Below are 19,008 nucleotides of genomic sequence, written 5' to 3'. Positions count from 1 at the left end.
TCATTTTTCGCGGGGGAGTGCAGGAGTCTTCTTGTAAAAGTATCTCTGGATGTTTTCTAATGCATTTATGTCCGAAATGTGGTGTGGATTCCAGACAAATGTATATAACTCTGATTTAGTCATATGAATAAATTCACAATAATATATGGTTGAATTTGTACATCATGCCAGAGCATAATTTTAGCCAAGGTCTATTAAATAAACCATGGAATTTACAAATTGCAATTGTTGCCTTCATAACACACATTAAATCAAGACCAAACACACAATGTCATGATTTAGCACAATGCGCAGACTTAACAGTTGGGTGATAATTACTGACATAGCCTAAATTGTGGTATTTCTCGATACAGATCAGATGGTGATTCATTTAATGAATACAATGACTTGTGATTACAATTCAGGGGTCAATTACAGCTGTATGTTAATAACTACCTGTACTGCTTTGGTTTCTCCAAAGTTTTTGGGCTTAACCCTGAGCAAAGTGAGAATTTCCTTTTTGCTCAGGACTTATGGTACCTTCCTTTTATTAAATACTTCAGTAGTAGAAAGTAGAATGGAGTGGAGCATTTCTAGCATTATTTTATTTGTTTATTTGTTTATTTATTTGTTTGTTTGTTTACTTGTTTGTTTATTTCTTTATTTGTCAAACAATTATAGGGTGATAATTTGTACATATAAAACATTAGATAAGTAATTATAAAAAGTAGACAATAGGACAGGGACGGTAGGCACAATGGTGCGCTTATGCACGCCTCTTACAGACCTCTTAGAAAGGGGGAGGGGTCAACTGTAGATAGTCTAAAGTTAAAAGTTTTGGGGTTAGGAGTAGAAATCACAGAATCAGGTAGTACATTCCAGGCGTTGATTACTCTGTTGCTGAAGTCGTATTTTTTGCAGTCAAGTTTGGAGCAGTTGACATTTAGTTTAAATCGATTTTGTGCTCGTGTGTTGTTGCGGTTGAAGGTGAAGTAGTTGTTAACAGGTAGGACATTTTGGTATATGATTTTATGAACTATAATTAAGTCGGAGTTCTAAGTTGTCTAAACCAAGAATTTCAAGTCTGGCGGAGTAAGGTATTTTGTTGTGAGAAGAGGAGTGAAGGACTCTTCTTGTGAAATATTGCTGTACTCTCTCAATTGTGTTGATGTCAGATATGCAATGTGTGTTCCATACAGGCGAGCTGTATTCTTGGATTGGTCTGACAAATGTTTTGTAAGCTCTTTTTAGCAGTTCAAAATTACCAGAGGAGAAGCTGCGAAGGATTAGGTTAACAACTCTTAAAGCCTTTTTGGCAATGTTGTTGCAGTGGGCTCTAGGACTTAGGTCATTGGATATGAGTATTCCAAGGTCTTTGACAGATTGAGGGTTATCAATAAGTTCAATTCCTCCAAGTTTATATTTAGTATTCTGATTCTTTTTACCAATGTGTAAGACAGAGAATTTAGTGGTGGAGATTTGAAGTTGCCAGGTTTTAGACCATTCTGCTACATGGTCAAGGTCTTTTTGAAGGGTAGCAGCATTGTTGGTGGTATTAAATAGTTTGACATCATCTGCAAAGAGAATGCAATTGCCAGTGATGCAATCGCAAAGATCGTTTATGTATAGTATGAATAGTGTGAGTCCTAAAACACTACCTTGAGGGACACCACTGTTAACAGGAGCAGGAAGAGAAGTGGCACTTCCTATTTTGAATAACAAGTGGAATAACAAATTATTCTTGGAATGCAAGCTTACAAGGAGAATGTAATTTATTTGCTAATTGTAAATCTATAAATAATGCAGGCTAAACCCAATACGAACCTATCTGGCTAAACCCAATACGAACCTATCTGGGACCAATGAACATGGTAGGGCTGATTTCTGCAACACAACAAATAGAAAATCATTTTTGAAATAATTATATCTTCCTCAGTATTATCGGTGCTTAAGTGGCTTCAGCGCCTTTCTCCATGAAAATCTGGCGTTGGCAAGGAATAAGTTTGGCATCTTTGTATTTTGAACCTGGGCTGGCAAATCATCATATGTGAAACTTTTCAACACCACTGATAACACACTCACCCTCCAAAAAGACCTGGACTTTGTCTCAGACTGGTCTAACACCTCGCAACTTCAAATATCAACCAACAAATGCTCTACCCTCCACATTGGCAAAAAGAATCCTAACCGCACATACGAACTGAATAAACAATCTCTCACTGCTAACCCACATTCTGTAAAAGACCTTGGAATACTAATATCGAATGACCTAAGTGCTAAAGCCCACTGCAACAATATCGCCAAAAAAGCCTCTAGAGTTGTTAACCTGATCCGACGCATCTTCTGCTCAGGCAATCTCACTCTACTCACAAGAGCCTACAAAACTTTTGCCAGACCCATCCTAGACTACTGCTCATCTGTCTGGAACCCATATCACATCTCTGACATCAACACCCTTGGAAATGTCCAAAGATATTTCACCAGAAGAGCCCTTCACTCCTCCACTCGAAACAGAATATCCTACGAAAATAGACTAACAATCCTGGGCCTTGAAAGCCTAGAACTACGGCGCCTAAAACACGATTTGAGTATTACCCACAAGATCATATGCTGCAACGTCCTACCGGTCAATGACTACTTCAGCTTCAACTGCAATAACACAAGAGCACGCAACAGATTCAAACTTAATACAAACCGTGCCAAACTCGACTGTAAAAAATATGATTTCAACAATCGAGTTATCGAAGCGTGGAACTCATTACCGGACTCAATTGTGTCAACCCCTAACCCCCAACACTTCTCCCTTAGACTCTCCACGATTGACCTCTCCAGGTTCCTAAGAGGCCAGTAAGGGGCGTACATAAGTGCACTGGTGTGCCTTTCGTCCCCTGTCCAATTATCTTTCCTTTCTTTCACCTATCTTATATATTCTCTTCCTTTCATATATCCTCTCCTCTAAGTTCACTTCCACCCTCTTTTATATTATCGCATGTCTATTTTTCTTCCTATGTATTTATGTATTGGACAAATGAATAAATAAAATAAATAAAATAAAAATTTTAAAGGAGCAAATTACATTTGGAGGTTTTAAAGGTGCACTGGGCTTTGATCTTCTATTGCCCAGCAGTCACGTATCACCAGGAGACTAGAAACTTTACTACTTTTGCATTTCACAGTAAGAAATTGTTTAATTGTGGCATATTGAATACTTCATAATTAGCCAGATTCACACACATTAAGCATATACCGTGGTTTGCAAGTCGCTGCGGCTGACTCACACTATATTCGAGACAAAATATAATTGAGTGTGATATGTGAATTCTAGCAGAGTTGTTTCTTTTAAAGAAATCTTTGATGCTTATGATCCACTAGGCAGCTTAGCTAGAAGGCTCTGTCAGAAACTGTTATTCTACAAGAGTTTTGCAGTGTCTGCTGGGGAGATGTGTGTCAAAAAAAGCAAAATGGTGCTTGTGGCTGTGTGATCAAAACCCCGCTCCTTTTGTATGTGTTTTGTATGTGGATTTTTCTGCCTAACTCACCTCTGGAAAGCTTAGCAAATGACAGCGCGATAGCTAAATATACCTCTCCTCCACTTCCAGCCCTAAACATATTCATAAGGAATGGATACCAAAAATATGACGGGACTTCTGCCTTTGGGGACCTAGAGATTAATGTCACAAGTCATGGGGTGACTTTTGTTTGCCTGCGGATTTTATTTAGCAGTATTTATATAACAGCACCAAGGGACCTTTTAAAGTTCTCTTTAAAAGCTGGGAAGCATTAACAGTATCTCAAGTTGTTATCAAACCACTGGGACTGTATCTTGGAGCAAAAAAAAAATGAACCAAATCTTCCCCCTCGGACCACAGAGAGAATAAGAGCGAGTTGTACTGTATTATCATTTTACCAAGGAGAAGATAAAAAATGTTTGGAAGAGGAAGGTACAGGAAGACATAAACAAGAGGTTTGCAAACCTATGGCATTCATTGATCCTTTAATCAGTGTTGTGGTTGGCTCTGGCCCAGCTCCTGCCCCAGGGAATGTGGAGGTGGATGCAGGGGAAACTTCAACATGTCATAGGCCTGTGTTATTGCCGACAGAGTCAGTTCAGAGTTTAGTTTCCTCGTACGAAGAAGAAGGTGGGAGTGACTTGGAAGAGGGGGGCTTGGCGCACAGCCCAGGCAGTCAATCTCCATTATCTTCCATTGATTCGGATGAAGACGTCTTGGACCCATGCAAGCGCAGAATTATGCGTAGAAGAGACCACGTAAGGACATAAAGAGAGGCCACCTATGTTTGTGTGGGGCTCCAGTAATTAGGGTTGCTGCTATAAATAGCAGCGTGTGGGTTTGGCTGTTGTGGAAGAGTATCTGATCGCAGTTCTTCAGGAATCGTGTATTGCTGTTTTCTGGACTTTGTTGATTTTTCAAGCCTTTGAAACCAAAGCAGAGCAACGTGTGTGTGTGTGTCTCACTTCGTTGGAAGAAGAAGGGGTGTGAAGTTTCTTCACAGCTGCTAGCTAAGTACTTAATGACTGCTTAAGGGAAATTGTACAGACTACCCGGTTGTTTTGGGACGAGTGCTCTTTGCAATACAAAAAGAGTGCTTAGTTTATTTTGAATTTTGTGATAAAGAACATTGTTTTGAATTTTCAAACATGTGTGTGTCTGAAATTTGTACCCTTGAATTTTTGGGAGGCTCCTACCAGAGAGCCCGGCAGACAATAAGGAGATATGTTTAGAGAGAAGGTTGCTTCACGTACTTGTTTGTCCACAAGCAACCCAAAGTATAATTGTCTCTTTGTCTAAGTTGTGCCTTTGGCCTAGAAGTCCCATTGATGGAGTGCCCATAAAAACAAAGAATCTCTTTCTTGGCTCAAATACAAAAACATGGTGAGAAGAGAACTCAGGTTTGGCTGTTGAATTACTATCTGTTACGTACTAACGTATGGAGCATGGATTTGCATAGCCGCTACTGATTGGCTAATCTAGTGACAGGAGAAATAAGCTGTTGTCAATGGCTAGCAGACTGCAGGGAAGCCCTTAAAAGCAGCTTCCCTGCAGCTTGCCGTCAGTCTGTATTAATTCTAGCTAATAGACAATAAAGGTGCTGAACTGTGTGTCGCCTCTTCATTTACATGTAAATCTAACACTATTTATTTATTTATTTGTTTGTTTGTTTGTTTGTTTGTTTATTTAGTCCAATACACAATGAGGGTTTTAGTGGGTATATATCTATATACACATAGTAAAATACATGATGAAGGTTATAGAGGAGATACTCATAGTAAAATATATCTAAGAAATAATAGAAAGTAGATAAAGTAATAGAACATATCAATGAAAGAATAGAAGAAGAGATATAGGAATAGAAGAAAGGTATAGGAGATATAGGAGAGCAATAGGACAGGGGACGGAAGGCACTCTAGTGCACTTGTACTCGCCCCTTACTGACCTCTTAGGAATCTGGATAGGTCAACTATGTAGTTATCAGACGTCTCTTGCATGTTTTAAAGTGAAATTTTACTTACCGGTAGGTATCTGGGTTCTATTGCCATATGGCAGATTCTCCAATTCTTATGAGCTCCAGAAATTTGGATTTCAACTGCCTGTTGGTAAGGGATTGTGAATGTCAGGGTCCTATTCCTTTGGAGAACATGACCTTGCAGGAGCTAGTAAATTACTACGATTCCAGTTTTCTTGACTGGAAGCTGTTGTTTCATATAATTTATGAATTCCCTGGTTAGTCCCTTGCTATCTGTGGCTGGGATAACTTCTACTTATTAAAATGAATTAGTGGCAAAATTGTTATATTTGACTATCTTGTTGATGTTATTGGTCCTGGGTATTTTTCATTGTACTGTGTAGTAGTTTTTTTTATCCATTTTACTTTTTTGATATGTGCAAAGAGGTTTTAGTTGTTGAAATATTCATAAGGTTTTTTTTAACACTATTATACTTAAATTATCTCTTCTGTGAACCTTTTCAAGTCGAATGCATTGGTGGGAATTTCAATACATAAATACTGTCTATATTATGGGACATAAATAGCAAAGCAGATTAGATTCAACTCACTCAATTAAAATTCCACACCCTTCCCTAAGGACCAGCCCAAACAAGTCTTATAATGCTTTTGAAAGAAGCTCAGATTGTGTGTAAGCCAGCAGTGGAAAGGTGTTCTATCACATCCTAGCAATTGGAGTGCATGTACTAAAATAGCTCTCATTCTCACCATGTTGACTGAACCTGACCCACAAAGCATTCACAATGGGGTCATACCTGTATTATAATCCTTGTAGATCCTGGCCATTCTTAATAATGATATTAATCATAAGCCACATGGGGGGTATGGGGTGCTCAGGGAAGGGTAGCATCTCTGGTGTAGGGACATGTCATTTCCTTTTACGGCAGCTCATTTAGGGCAGCTTTTAGGGCAGGTCATTCACCTATGGTCCCCACCTGTCACTGAGCTCTCACCTGTGGCTCCTAGTAGCTGTAGCATGAGCAGCGACCACACCCCGGCAACAGATTCAACAGGCTGGCCAAACCAGGCTGAGAATAGCCCATGGGTCATTGACCTCTGGCGAGACCTACTACTCCTAAAACTCAAATCCTATGGCATCTCAGGATTCCTCCACAGCTGGATTACTGCATTCCTGTCAAACAGGCAACAAGTTGTCAAAATTGGAAGCGCCATTTCCACCCCCGTCCCTGTCAAAAGTGGTGTTTCCCGGGGCAGCGTACTAGGTCCTACTCTTTTCATTCTCTACATCAATGATCTCTGTGACCATATCGCAAGCAACCGTGTTCTTTTTTGCCGACGATGTAAAACTTTTCAACACCACTGACAACATATTTACTCTCCAAAAAGACCTGGACTTTGTCTCAGATTGGTCTAACACCTGGCAACTTCAAATATCAACCAACAAATGCTCTACCCTCCACATCGGCAAAAAGAATCCGAACCTCATATATAAACTGAATAAACAAATTCTCACAGCCAACCCACACTCAGTAAAAGACCTTGGAATACTAATATCAAATGACCTAAGTGCTAAAGCCCACTGCAACAATATCGCCAAAAAGGCTTCTAGAGTTGTTAACCTGATCCTACGTAGCTTCTGCTCTGGCAATCTCACACTACTCACAAGAGCCTACAAAACTTTTGCCAGACCCATCCTTGAATACAGCTCATCTGTCTGGAACCCATACCACATCTCGGACATCAACACCCTTGAAAACGCCCAAAGATATTTCACCAGAAGAGCCCTTCACTCCTCCACTCGAAACAGAACACCCTACGAAAATAGACTAACAATCCTGGGTCTAGAAAGCTTAGAACTACAGCGCCTAAAACACGATTTAAGTATTGCCCACAAGATCATATGCTGCAACATCCTACCGCTCAATGACTACTTCAGCTTCAACCTCAACAACACAAGAGCACGCAACAGATTCAAACTTAATATTAACCACTCCAAACTTGACTGTAAAAAATATGACTTTAACAATCGAGTTGTCGAAGTGTGGAACTCATTACCGGACTCAATAATGTCAACCCTAACCCCCAACATTTCTCCCTTAAACTATCCACGATTGACCTCTCCAGGTTCCTAAGAGGTCAGTAAGGGCCGTACATAAGTGCACTAGTGTGCCTTTCGTCCCCTGTCCAATTGTCTTTCCTTTATCTCATATATCATATATAGTTTCTTCCTTTCATATATCTTCCCTATTTTTACATATTATCTTTATATATATTACTTCATGTCTATTCTCTTCCATATGTATTGTGTATTGGACAAATGAATAAATAAAAATAAATAAAAATAAAATATAAAAGACGGAAAACTGTAGAACAAGCTTCACTGAAAGGTTAAATTAATTTCCATTTGTAAATTAGAATGTGGTTTGCAAAGATCCTATTGGAATACTTGCGCCAAGCTCTGTAAAGTTGCATGATTTATCACCAGCTTCTTATACTGTGTCTAGAATAGAGAATAAATTCAGAAGTAATGACAGCCCTTCTCAGTTTGGCAACCCATAGATGTTGTTGAATTAAACACCCGGAATTCCCTGCCAGCATGGCAGCTGTGAGTGGCCTTTAAAGCATCAATGTGTTTCTGATTGTATGTCCCCTTTTCAGATAAACAGATTTGCAATCGTTTGTTTCAATATTGTGAATATCTGGGTATAAGCTTTTAGCAAAATTGAGTTTTCACAGAGTGAAGGGCTCCACTTACCTTTTCCTACCAGTACTGGGATCCCAAGGCCTGCGTGCATGTAAAGCCCTATATGGCATCGGACCAGAATATCTCCAGGACCGCCTTCTGCTGCACAAATCCCAGTGACCGATTAGGTCCCACAGAGTTGGCCTTCTCCAGGTCCCGTCGACTAAACAATGTCGTTTGGCAGGCCCCAGGGGAAGAGCCTTCTCTGTGGCAGCCCCGACCCTCTGGAACCAGCTCCCCCCAGAGATTAGAACTGCCCCCACCCTCCCTGCCTTTCGCAAACTCCTTAAAATCATCTTTGCTGTCAGGCATGGGGGAATTGAATCATCTCCCCCAGGCCTATACAATTTAAGTATGGTATGTCTGTGTGTATGTATGTTTTAATAACGGGGATTTTAATGTTTTCTTTTTTAATCGTTAAAATTTGTAGATTTGTTATGAACTGTTTTCTATTGTTGTTGTGAGCTGCCCCGAGTCTACGGAGAGGGGTGACCTACAAATCTAATAAATGAATGAATGAATGAATGAATGAATGAATGAATGAATGAATGCAGTAATGGGCAGCCAAAATTTTTACTGCCACACTGTGGGTGTGGCTTATTTTGTGGGTGTAACTATTGGTCATATGACTGGGTAGGAGTGGTTTGCCATCCATGTGACTAGGTGTGAGTGACTTGAATGATCATCATCGTTCAAATGAACTGTTAAGTCCTTGACTTACAACCTTACCATGTTGCTCTCTGGGGTGACAATTTGTTTCGCGCGCTCTCCTTCCTGGGTCACCCCCCCACCTCAGGCTGGGTAGCTAGGCGAACGGGTGCTGCCAGAAGCATAAATGCTGCCAGTGCGGCTTCCACCCACACCTTCTGCTTGCACCTCAGGCGGGAGGTGGCCGTGTGAGGCTGGAGGGGAGCCGGACAGGAGAGAGGGAAGCTCGTCCGAGGCCAGGAAGGAGGAAAGAGGAAAAAAGCAAGGAGCACAGACGCAGCAGCAGCAACAGCAGGGGAAAAAAGGAGAGCCAAGCCAAGACCAATAATCCAGGAAGTGACAGCTGCCGATCAGCTGGATCTGTGCACACATCTTCATTTCTGCTGGTGGAATTGCATTTATTTTTTTATTTTTTTATTTATTCTTTGTCCAATATACAATACATATGGAAGAGAATAGACATTAAGTAATATATATAAAGATAGAAAGTAAAAAAGAAGAGAAGTAGATGGGAGGGAGAGAATATATATGATATAAGAGATAAGGAGAGAATATATAAGTATATATGATATATATATGTAATAGCTAGCTAGCTAGCTAGCTAGCTAGCTAGATAGATAGATAGATAGATAGATAGATAGATAGATAGATAGATAGATAGATAGATAGATAGATAGATAGATAGATAGATAGATAAGGAGAGGATATATATGATATATGAGATAAGGAAAGACAATTGGACAGGGGACGATAGGCACATCAGTGCACTTATATACACCCCTTACTGACCTCTTAGGAACCTGGAGAGGTCAATCGTGGATAGTCTAAGGGAGAAATGTTAGGGGTTGGGAGTTGACACTATTGAGTCCGGTAATGAGTTCCACGCTTCGACAACTCGATTGTTAAAGTCATGTTTTTTACAGTCAAGTTTGGAGCGGTTAATATTACGTTTGAATCTGTTGTGTGCTCTTGTGTTGTTGCGGTTGAAGCTGAAGTAATCGTTGACCGGAAGGATATTGCAGCATATGATCTTGTGGGCAATACTTAAATCGTGTTTTAGGCGCCGCAGTTCTAAGCTTTCAAGATCCAGGATAGTTAGTCTATTTTCGTAGGGTATTTCACCCCGTCCTGCCTGCTGCCCACCCCTGCATGTATGTATGCGCCCCTGCACTCCCACATGCGCGGAAGCAAAAAAAAGTGAAAATTGCCAAAATCTCACCCGCACAAGCGTCCTCACACAAAATTTAACTTCAGGCACATGTGCAGAAATAAAATCTCAAGCGCCGCGGATGCATGCACACACACCGCCGACCTCCAGAACCCACCAAAAACTCCTACCGGATCACTGATCCCATTCATACCAGGTGGGGTCCATTACTATTTTCACCTTGGTATGACTTTCGGTTGTTGTTGTTGGTTTAAGAAAGTTCAAAGGAAAAGTAGAGACGCTAGTCTTACTCTGTGGGGATTTGCATTTCTTGAAAATATCAGCGATACCTTCAACACATTCATTCCTTTTTCTTTCCAGCAAAACTGTGAACAACTGGAAAAAAAAGAAAAATTACAAGGTATGCTACCCTGTTTTGACAGTAGTTATAGTTAGAACAGCTGCAAAAACCACTGAAAGAAAATGAGTCAGGTTCATAATTTGCCAACACGACTTGAAAAATCTGTATTATGCCTGTGAAAATTTTCAGATCTCCTGAAAGCGTGAGAGAGAAAGTTTGAGCTTAACAGAAAGCAAAAAAAGAAAAAGAAAATTTTAGGAGATACCTATTTTGGTGTTTAGAACCTAATCTAGGCTTCTATGAATAGAATAGAATAGAATAGAATGGGGTGGGGTGGGGTAGGGTAGGGTAGAATAGGGTAGAATAGAATGGAATGGAACGGAATGGAGTAGGGTAGGGTAGGGTAGGGTAGAATAGAATAGAATAGAATAGAATAGAATAGAATAGAATAGAATAGAATAGAATTCTTTATTGGCCAAGTGTGATTGGACACACAACAAATTTGTCTTGGTGCATATGCTCCAAGTGTACATAAAGAAAAAGATACATTTGTCAAGAATCATGTGGTACAACACAATGATTGTCATAGGGGTCAAATAAGCAATGGAGAAACAATCAATATTAATAAAAAATCTTAGGATACAAGCAACAAGTTAGGTGGGAGGAAAAGGATGGTAGGAATGAGGAGAAAAAACTAATAGAAATAAAAATGCAGACTTGGTAAGAAGTTTAGTAGAGTGATGGCATTCAGGAAAAAAAATGTTCGTGTGTCTATTTGTCTTGGTGTGCAGTGCTCTGTAGTGATGTTTTGAGGGTAGGAGTTGAAACAGTTTGTGTCCAGGATGTGAAGAGTCCATACATATTTTCACAGCCCTCTTTTTGACCCGTGCAGTATACAGGTCCTCAATGGAAGGTAGAATGGCAGCAATTGTTTTTTCTGCAGTTCTGATTCTCCTCTGAAGTCTGTGTCGGTCTTGTTGGATTGCAGAACCAAACCAGACAGTTATAGAGGTGCAGATGACAGACTCAATGATTCCTCTGTGTGATTCCTCTGTATCATTCCTTCCTATGCTGTCTAATCTCCCATGGAATTCTCCATATCCTTTTTAGAGGTATTTGAAGAATTGTTCTCCTGATACCCAACTTATTTACATAGGCAGCAGCAATTATTTTCAAAGCCACAGCCACTATTTTCTGACATGGGTCTTTGATAACAAAGGAATTTTTTAAAAAAGGCTCCAATATAATACTGCCAAATTGCAAGTCCTCAAGAAGGTTGATGCAATGTACCTGCCCTTTTAAAGAATAATCATGGAAGCCATCGAGATAGAAAAACATCCCCAAAATATGAACAAGCGGGATGATACCTCACGCCTACAAGGCATCTGGAAACCAGTCCTCATTAACAAACGTATCCCAGCCATAGAAACTGAAACCAGACTCAGAACACACATTGCAAAACAACCAAGTAGCCTGGAAGCTCCAACTACTCAGGATATCTCCCCTAATCCTCAATCATTAACTAATCAGCATACCTCAGTTAAATCAACGACCCCAGGTGTTACCCCACTGACTCACCAGGAAGTTTCTACACAGCAGGCAATTGCTGAGCCATCAAACCACACCCAGCCACCAGTATTTATAGAAGGAAGGCAGCTCAGGTCTCGCTGTGTTCGCCCTAGAACAAGGACAGAAGCACCAGCCTGAAGATGACGAGTGGGACCTCGTCGAAACGTCACCAGAAATTTCTAAATCCTACATAGGAAGAAACCCAAATATACCAAGACCGTCATACCTGTACCTGTGAAAATCTATGGAAACAAATATATATATGGTATGGCTAGCTGATGAGGCCAAAATAAGGCCGAAATAGATCTATCCTAGTCTCCCTTAATTTTCAAATTCAGCAAAAAAAACATGTGACACATACAGATAGAATTGTCGGCTATCAATAAAATTAACTGCCTTGGAAATGGCTCTGGGTTGGGCCGAGAGGCAAATAAGGAGCTGTGATGTTCCTTCAATACACCAGGGTGATTCGACACAAAAATATGTAACCCTTCCCTGGTGCAGAGCTGAAGGGATTGAATACTGTAGCTTAGAGGATAATTCTTTGCCTTACAAGGCAAAGGTTGCAGGTTCAAGTCCCAGTGGGTATGGCTAGCTGATGAGGCCAAAATAAGGCCGAAATAGATCTATCCTAGTCTCCCTTAATTTTCAAATTCAGCAAAATAACATGTGACATACATATATACATATACATATACATATATATATATATATATATATATATATATATATATATATACCCACTAAAACTCTCATTGTGTATTGGACAAAATAAAAAATTTTAAAAAATTAAAAATATAAAGTTTGGGCAGGAGATTTGTTCCTTCAATTTCTACCCGTCAAAAATTGTTCTGGAGTTTCCCAAAGTATTCTAATGTTTCTCTTTTGTTTCTCAACAGCCATACTCTGACCACAAACCTGTCTGCATTCAGTTGGAGCTAGGTGAACAATGCTATTTTTTAACCCATATATGTGAGAAAACGTGATCTGTCAACTCTTCTAAAAACCATGGCACTGTTCATAGGTGGCTTGTGAAATAATCTCATATGAATCATGGGGACATATGAGGCATTCAAGAATGAAAAAATCCACAACAATACATGCAGTTCCCTTAATTACTGTATAATTCATCCTTCATACTTTACCCCTATCATGTACTTAAAGGGGCAAAATACTGAGGGGAAAAAGGCATGTTTATTGCAGCATTTATTGGGTGTCTGTTTTACAAGAAGAAGGACCCTGAATCATGGAAAAACAGCTTGTTTTATAGTATTTGAAGGCAACCAGGTGAAAAATCATTTGGCTAATTTGGGGAAGCTAAACAGATCCTTATCTGGGTATCCTTATCTGAGCCGGGGTGGCGCAGCAGGTAGAGTGCTGTACTGCAGGCCACTGAAGCTGACTTGTAGATCTGAAGGTCAGCAGTTCAAATCTCATCACCGGCTCAAGGTTGACTCAGCCTTCCATCCTTCCGAGGTGGGTAAAATGAGGACCCGGATTGTGGGAGCAATAGCCTAGCTCTGTTTAAAAAGTGCTATTGCTAACATGTTGTAAGCCGCCCTGAGTCTAAGGAGAAGGGTGGCATAAAAATCGAATAAATAAATTAAATAAATAAATATCTGGGATGAGGTTTGTTTTTAAATAAGATGGCCCCTTCAGGAGCATAACAATGCCCATTGTTAAAGGAGATTGAATGTTGAGGCCGTCAGCTGATGGAGAATAGAAAGTTAAGGTTTCTTTAGGATGTCTGAGCTGGTGAGTAGGCTTCTGTTTTGGGGGTTAAAATGGGATTTATTTATTAGATGTATTTATTTATTAGATTTGTATGCCGCCCCTCTCCGCAGACTTTGGGGACAAGAAGGGTCAATTTGGAGCTGATACACTTAGGGAAAGACAATGAGACAATAAAGACAATGAGGAAGAGGGTGCATCCTCCATTTTGTTTTCTACTTTTGTTTTCTCCAATATATTTTTTATTTATTTTCTCCAATGCACAATACACATCGAAGAGAGTAGACATGTAGTAATATATATGAAGAAAAGGATAGAAGAAAAGATATAAAAATAGAGGAGGAGATATATGAAAGGAAGAAATTGTATATGAGATAAAGGAGAGACAATAGGACAGGGGACGGAAGGCACACTAGTGCGCTTATGTACGCCCCTTACTTGCCTCTTAGGAACCTGGAGAGGTCAATCATGGATAGTCTAAGGGAAAAATGTTGGGGGTTAGGGGTTGACACTACTGAGTCCGGTAATGAGTTCCACGCTTTGACAACTCGATTGCTAAAGTCATATTTTTTACAGTCAAGTTTGGAGCGGTTAATATTAAGTTTGAATCTGTTGCGTGCTCTTGTGTTGTTGCGGTTGAAGCTGAAGTAATCATTGACAGGAAGGACACTGCAGCATATGATCTTGTGGGCAATACTTAGATCGTGTTTTAGGCGTCGTAGTTCTAAGCTTTCTAGACCCAGGATTGTTAGTCTACTTTCGTAGGATATTCTGTTTCGAGTGGAGGAGTGAAAGGCTCTTCTGGTGAAGTATTGTTGGACATTTTCGAGGGTGTTGATGTCTGAGATGTGGTATGGGTTCCAGACAGATGAGCTGTATTCAAAGATGGGTCTGGCAAAAGTTTTGTAGGCTCTGATAAGTAGTGTGAGATTGCCGGAGCAGAAGCTGCGTAGGATCAGGTTAACAACTCTAGAAGCCTTTTTGGCGATATTGTTGCAGTGGGCTTTGGCACTTAGGTCATTTGATAGTAGTATTCCAAGGTCTTTTACTTTTCCTTTCCATCGGCCTCACAATCCCACAGCTTGCCCATATTTATAACCCTGCATACAAAACCTATTCATGTATATTTATTTTTAAATGTTTAAGGCTGCCTTTTTCTACAATGAGTTTGGGTGGTGTACACAGTGAGCATAAAAGTGTTTTGCTTTGTATTTAATCTTAGTCCCATTTTTCATTGTGCTGCAAATTGTATTTAATAGTTGAAGGAAAAAGGATTTGCAGATACCTTAGTGAACGTATCCATTCTGTTTTCTTTTATTAACAATGTGATGTAGCAGTAATACTAAAAGAAAAAAGAGATAGAAATTAAACACTTTTTGTAAAAAAAGCCAAGGCAATTTGACTGAATTATTCAAAAACCCTCTTCCTTGCCACTTAATTAATAAAACTTTAATTCAAATGTTGGCAAATATCAACAATTCTTGTTTAAATAAATGTATTCTTCTACCAGTGTATAAACCTTGACAGACTCCAAATTTAAGCAGAAATCACATATCCTTGATGCTCAATTAACAGTCTAAAATCCCATTTGTAGATTTAACAAATTACCCCCTTTCCCTAGTGTTCTGTCTGGGTCACTCCGGAAGCTATGACCAACCCAAAAAAGATAAGCCAGACACACCGGTAGAATCCAAATACAGTTTTATAATGGTAAAGAGAAAAGAAGCCAACAGAAAATGTCCTTACAAATCAGGAAAACACTGGAACTCCAAATGGATACATGAAGGCAATTGTTCATACAGAAACACAGGACCATTAATGCCAAGACGAGGCTGTAGATAAAAGACATACACCTCCCACGGGTCTTCAAGACTGCTGGGCCACGAGCCAGGAACAGAAACGCTGAGAGACAATGTAGATTACAACAACTCCACTCTGATAACACTCCACGCTGCCGCAAGAGTTTGCCTGCCTTATAAACCCTTCCCTGCTAATGAGGACCACACCCAACCCCCTGGTGTTCCTCATTCAACGCTGATAATATTTCTTCAATTGATTCCTCCTTTGATCTATGCGTCTCTGTCGCATACTAATGATAGCTTGTGCTTCGTCATCCAATGACTCCAGAGACTCCAAGCTACTGGCTTGAGAGAGCCCCTCCCCAGGGCTTCCAGGCCGTTCTTCCTCGTCACGTTCCTGACTGTAATCTCCCCTGTCCGACTGCCCAGAACTCTCCTCTTTGCTCTCATCCTCCCCCGGGCATGGAGCCAGCAGAGACGCAGCTGGTCTTTCATCTGACTCAGGCTGAACCACAACACCTAGTACGGTGGTACCTCTACTTACGAACTTAATTCGTTCCATGACCAGGTTCTTAAGTAGAAAAGTTTGTAAGAAGAAGCAATTTTCCCATAGGAATCAATAGAAAAGCAAATAATCCTGTAGATTTTACACACACCCCATGAATGTTTACATACACACAACCAGCTTTGAATATAATGTACTGCATATAAGCTTGATTCCTCAATAGGCATACCTTTTGTTTCTATGGGGTTTATTTTTTATATGTATAAAGCAATATCTATTTCAAGTCAATAAAACTTGAAATGCTAGCTACCTAGTGAATGCAGGATTGAATTCCTTGGAGGTCAAGATTTACTGCTACGTTTGATGACCAAACTGACAGCTACTAGAGTTGCACCAGTGATTCAGGGGGGAAAAATCTTCAGAACTTTGGACAGCTTGACTTCTGCACCTGTCTACTAACTCATTAAAGCAGCTGTATCTTTATCAGGCTTGCTTAGAAGAGGTATCCAGTCCATGCTCCCCAAAGTTATGAGGAGTGAACACAGAACAACATGATCTCAAGTTGCAGCAGGAGGAGAAGATGGAGAGAGGAAGCCATTAAATTAATCTTTTCTTCATACAACATTAATTTGAAGCCTGCCGTTGAAAGAAAGAACACGAGCAAAAGGGAGACAGCAGACTAATCTATTATTTCCTTTCCAGAAACCATGAAAACTCTATTTCCTCAGCAAAGTATTGGCCCAAATTTACCACCCATTTAAAGTGTTTAATGTTACTGTGTCTGGGATGGAGACAATTTTCACTTAAGAATGTCAGTAGCCAGAAATCGATATTTATATACTAGTCTTTAATGCGAGTTTTTTCCTGTTGGCGTGATATTGATGTGATGGATTCCCAGAAGAGAAGGAATGCATTTCGGAGGAGAAAGAGACATCCTAGTTTAGATGGTTTATGTGAGAGAATGAAGGTAAAGATAGTTCCTCCCTAATAGATTCCAGAATGATTTAATGGCGCAAGTAGATGGGCTGGATTTCTATCCAAAGATGAGAAACAATATAGAGATCTGCTTAGAAAAATAGCAACATCCTTTTTTAGTTTTTGAAACCTGGTGATTATGGATGGCCCCAAATCTATTGTTCTCTAGAAGAACCATCAAGTCCTTATTTATACACAGGCCTTGTGCACAGGAGATTCACCTTTTCCTGTTTTATTATAACTTTTTCGATTGATATGAGCCACTGAGAGTCAGGTGGCACACAAATTTACTTAATTGTTTATTTAAATTATTCATTGGCATGTTCTCTTTTCCCAGAGGAAAAACGAAGTTGTACTGGATTTTATTTTCACAGATCTGGGCTGGAGAAAAGTCCAACTTGGAGAAAAGAGGAGAAGAAGCATTAAGAGGAGAACATCCTACCACTACTTACGAACTTAATTCATTCCGTGACCAGGAAGTAGAAACGTTTGCAAGAAGAAGCAATTTTCCCCATAGGAATCAATGTAAAAGCAAATAATGCGTGCGATTGGGGAAACCACAGGGAGGGTGGAGGCCCTGTTTCCTCCCAGGAGATTCCTAGAGAGGCCCCATGGAGGCTTCTCCCTGCCTTTTCCGGCCCTGTTTCCTCCCAGGAGATTCCTAGAGAGGCCCCATGGAGGCTTCTCCCCGCCTTTTCCGGCCCTGTTTCTTCCCAGGAGATTCCTAGAGAGGCCCCACGGAGGCTTCTCCCTGCCTTTTCCGTCCCTGTTTCCTCCCAGGAGATTCCTAGAGAGGCCCCACGGAGGCTTCTCCCTGCCTTTTTCCAGTTACAGTTTCGAAGGCTCAGGTTTGTAAGTGAAAAATGGTTCTTGAGAAGAGGCAAAAAAATCTTGAACACCCGGTTCTTATCTAGAAAAGTTTGTAAGTAGAGGCGTTCTTAGGTAGAGGTACCACTCTACTTAGTCTGTACACAGAGTTTTTCATAAATACGCATTGGCAGCATTAACATGTCATTTCATCCTAAGAAAAGGATAAATTGCGAGGTGTAACAGAGGGGGCAGAGCGAAAGCTCGGCACAGAGATCTGAACTAAATTTCACCTAGTCAAGATGATACTATTGTATATTCAAAAGCTTATTTTTTTCCCTTCCGAGAGGAGAACAGCATAAGAAACAAAGGCATGCTACCGAAAAAGGAAGGAAAGAAAAGCATTAGCATTGTAAAATATTTCTGGGGGAAGAGAGGGGGGAAATAGTGTTGCTCCCTAAGGGAAAACTTGTTTTATTTTTAGCTCTGTGTTAAAGAAAGTGCTACCGCAGTCACCTAACACATTGATAACTTCCCTGGCTGCTAACATGAGTGCTGTGAGAGAATATATCAATTATATACAAAAGTACTCATGCTTTGTTTAAGGGGGGTGGGGTGTATATTCTTGTCCTGTGCAGGGGTTTTTTTTAATTTGTTTCCGAGACTTAACCCATAAGAATCCACAAAACAGCTAAGAGACTGAACAGCGAATGACAGAGTTACTGGTCTAAATCTTTTCACTGCACTTGGTCTCCAGTTATTACCAAGAATGATAAAGAGTGGGTTTTTTTTTAAAAAAAATGTGCACAAAAATGCACAAACTCTGGAAAACAAAAGCAGAAGGCCAAGGATGGAATTTGTAAGAAGGAAAATGTAGTTGAAGCATGGCCTATGAAATATATGCACCAAAGACAAATTCCTTGTGTGTCAAATTACACTTGGCCAATAAAAAATTCTATTCTATCCTATCCTATCCTACCCTACCCTACCCTACCATACCATACCATACCATACCATACCATACCATACCATACCATATCATATCATATCATATCATATCATATCATATTATATTATATTCATGCCCTTATCACCTTGAGGTTTGACTACTGCAATGCTCTCTACATGGGGCTACCCTTGAAGAGTGTTCGAAAACTTCAGCTCGTCCAAAATGTAGCCGCGCGAGCAGTCTTGGGCCTT

The sequence above is a fragment of the Erythrolamprus reginae genome, chromosome 4 (assembly GCF_031021105.1).
Source record: "Erythrolamprus reginae isolate rEryReg1 chromosome 4, rEryReg1.hap1, whole genome shotgun sequence".
Classification (NCBI taxonomy): Eukaryota; Metazoa; Chordata; class Lepidosauria; order Squamata; family Dipsadidae; genus Erythrolamprus; species Erythrolamprus reginae.
This window is presented reverse-complemented; position numbering follows the sequence as displayed.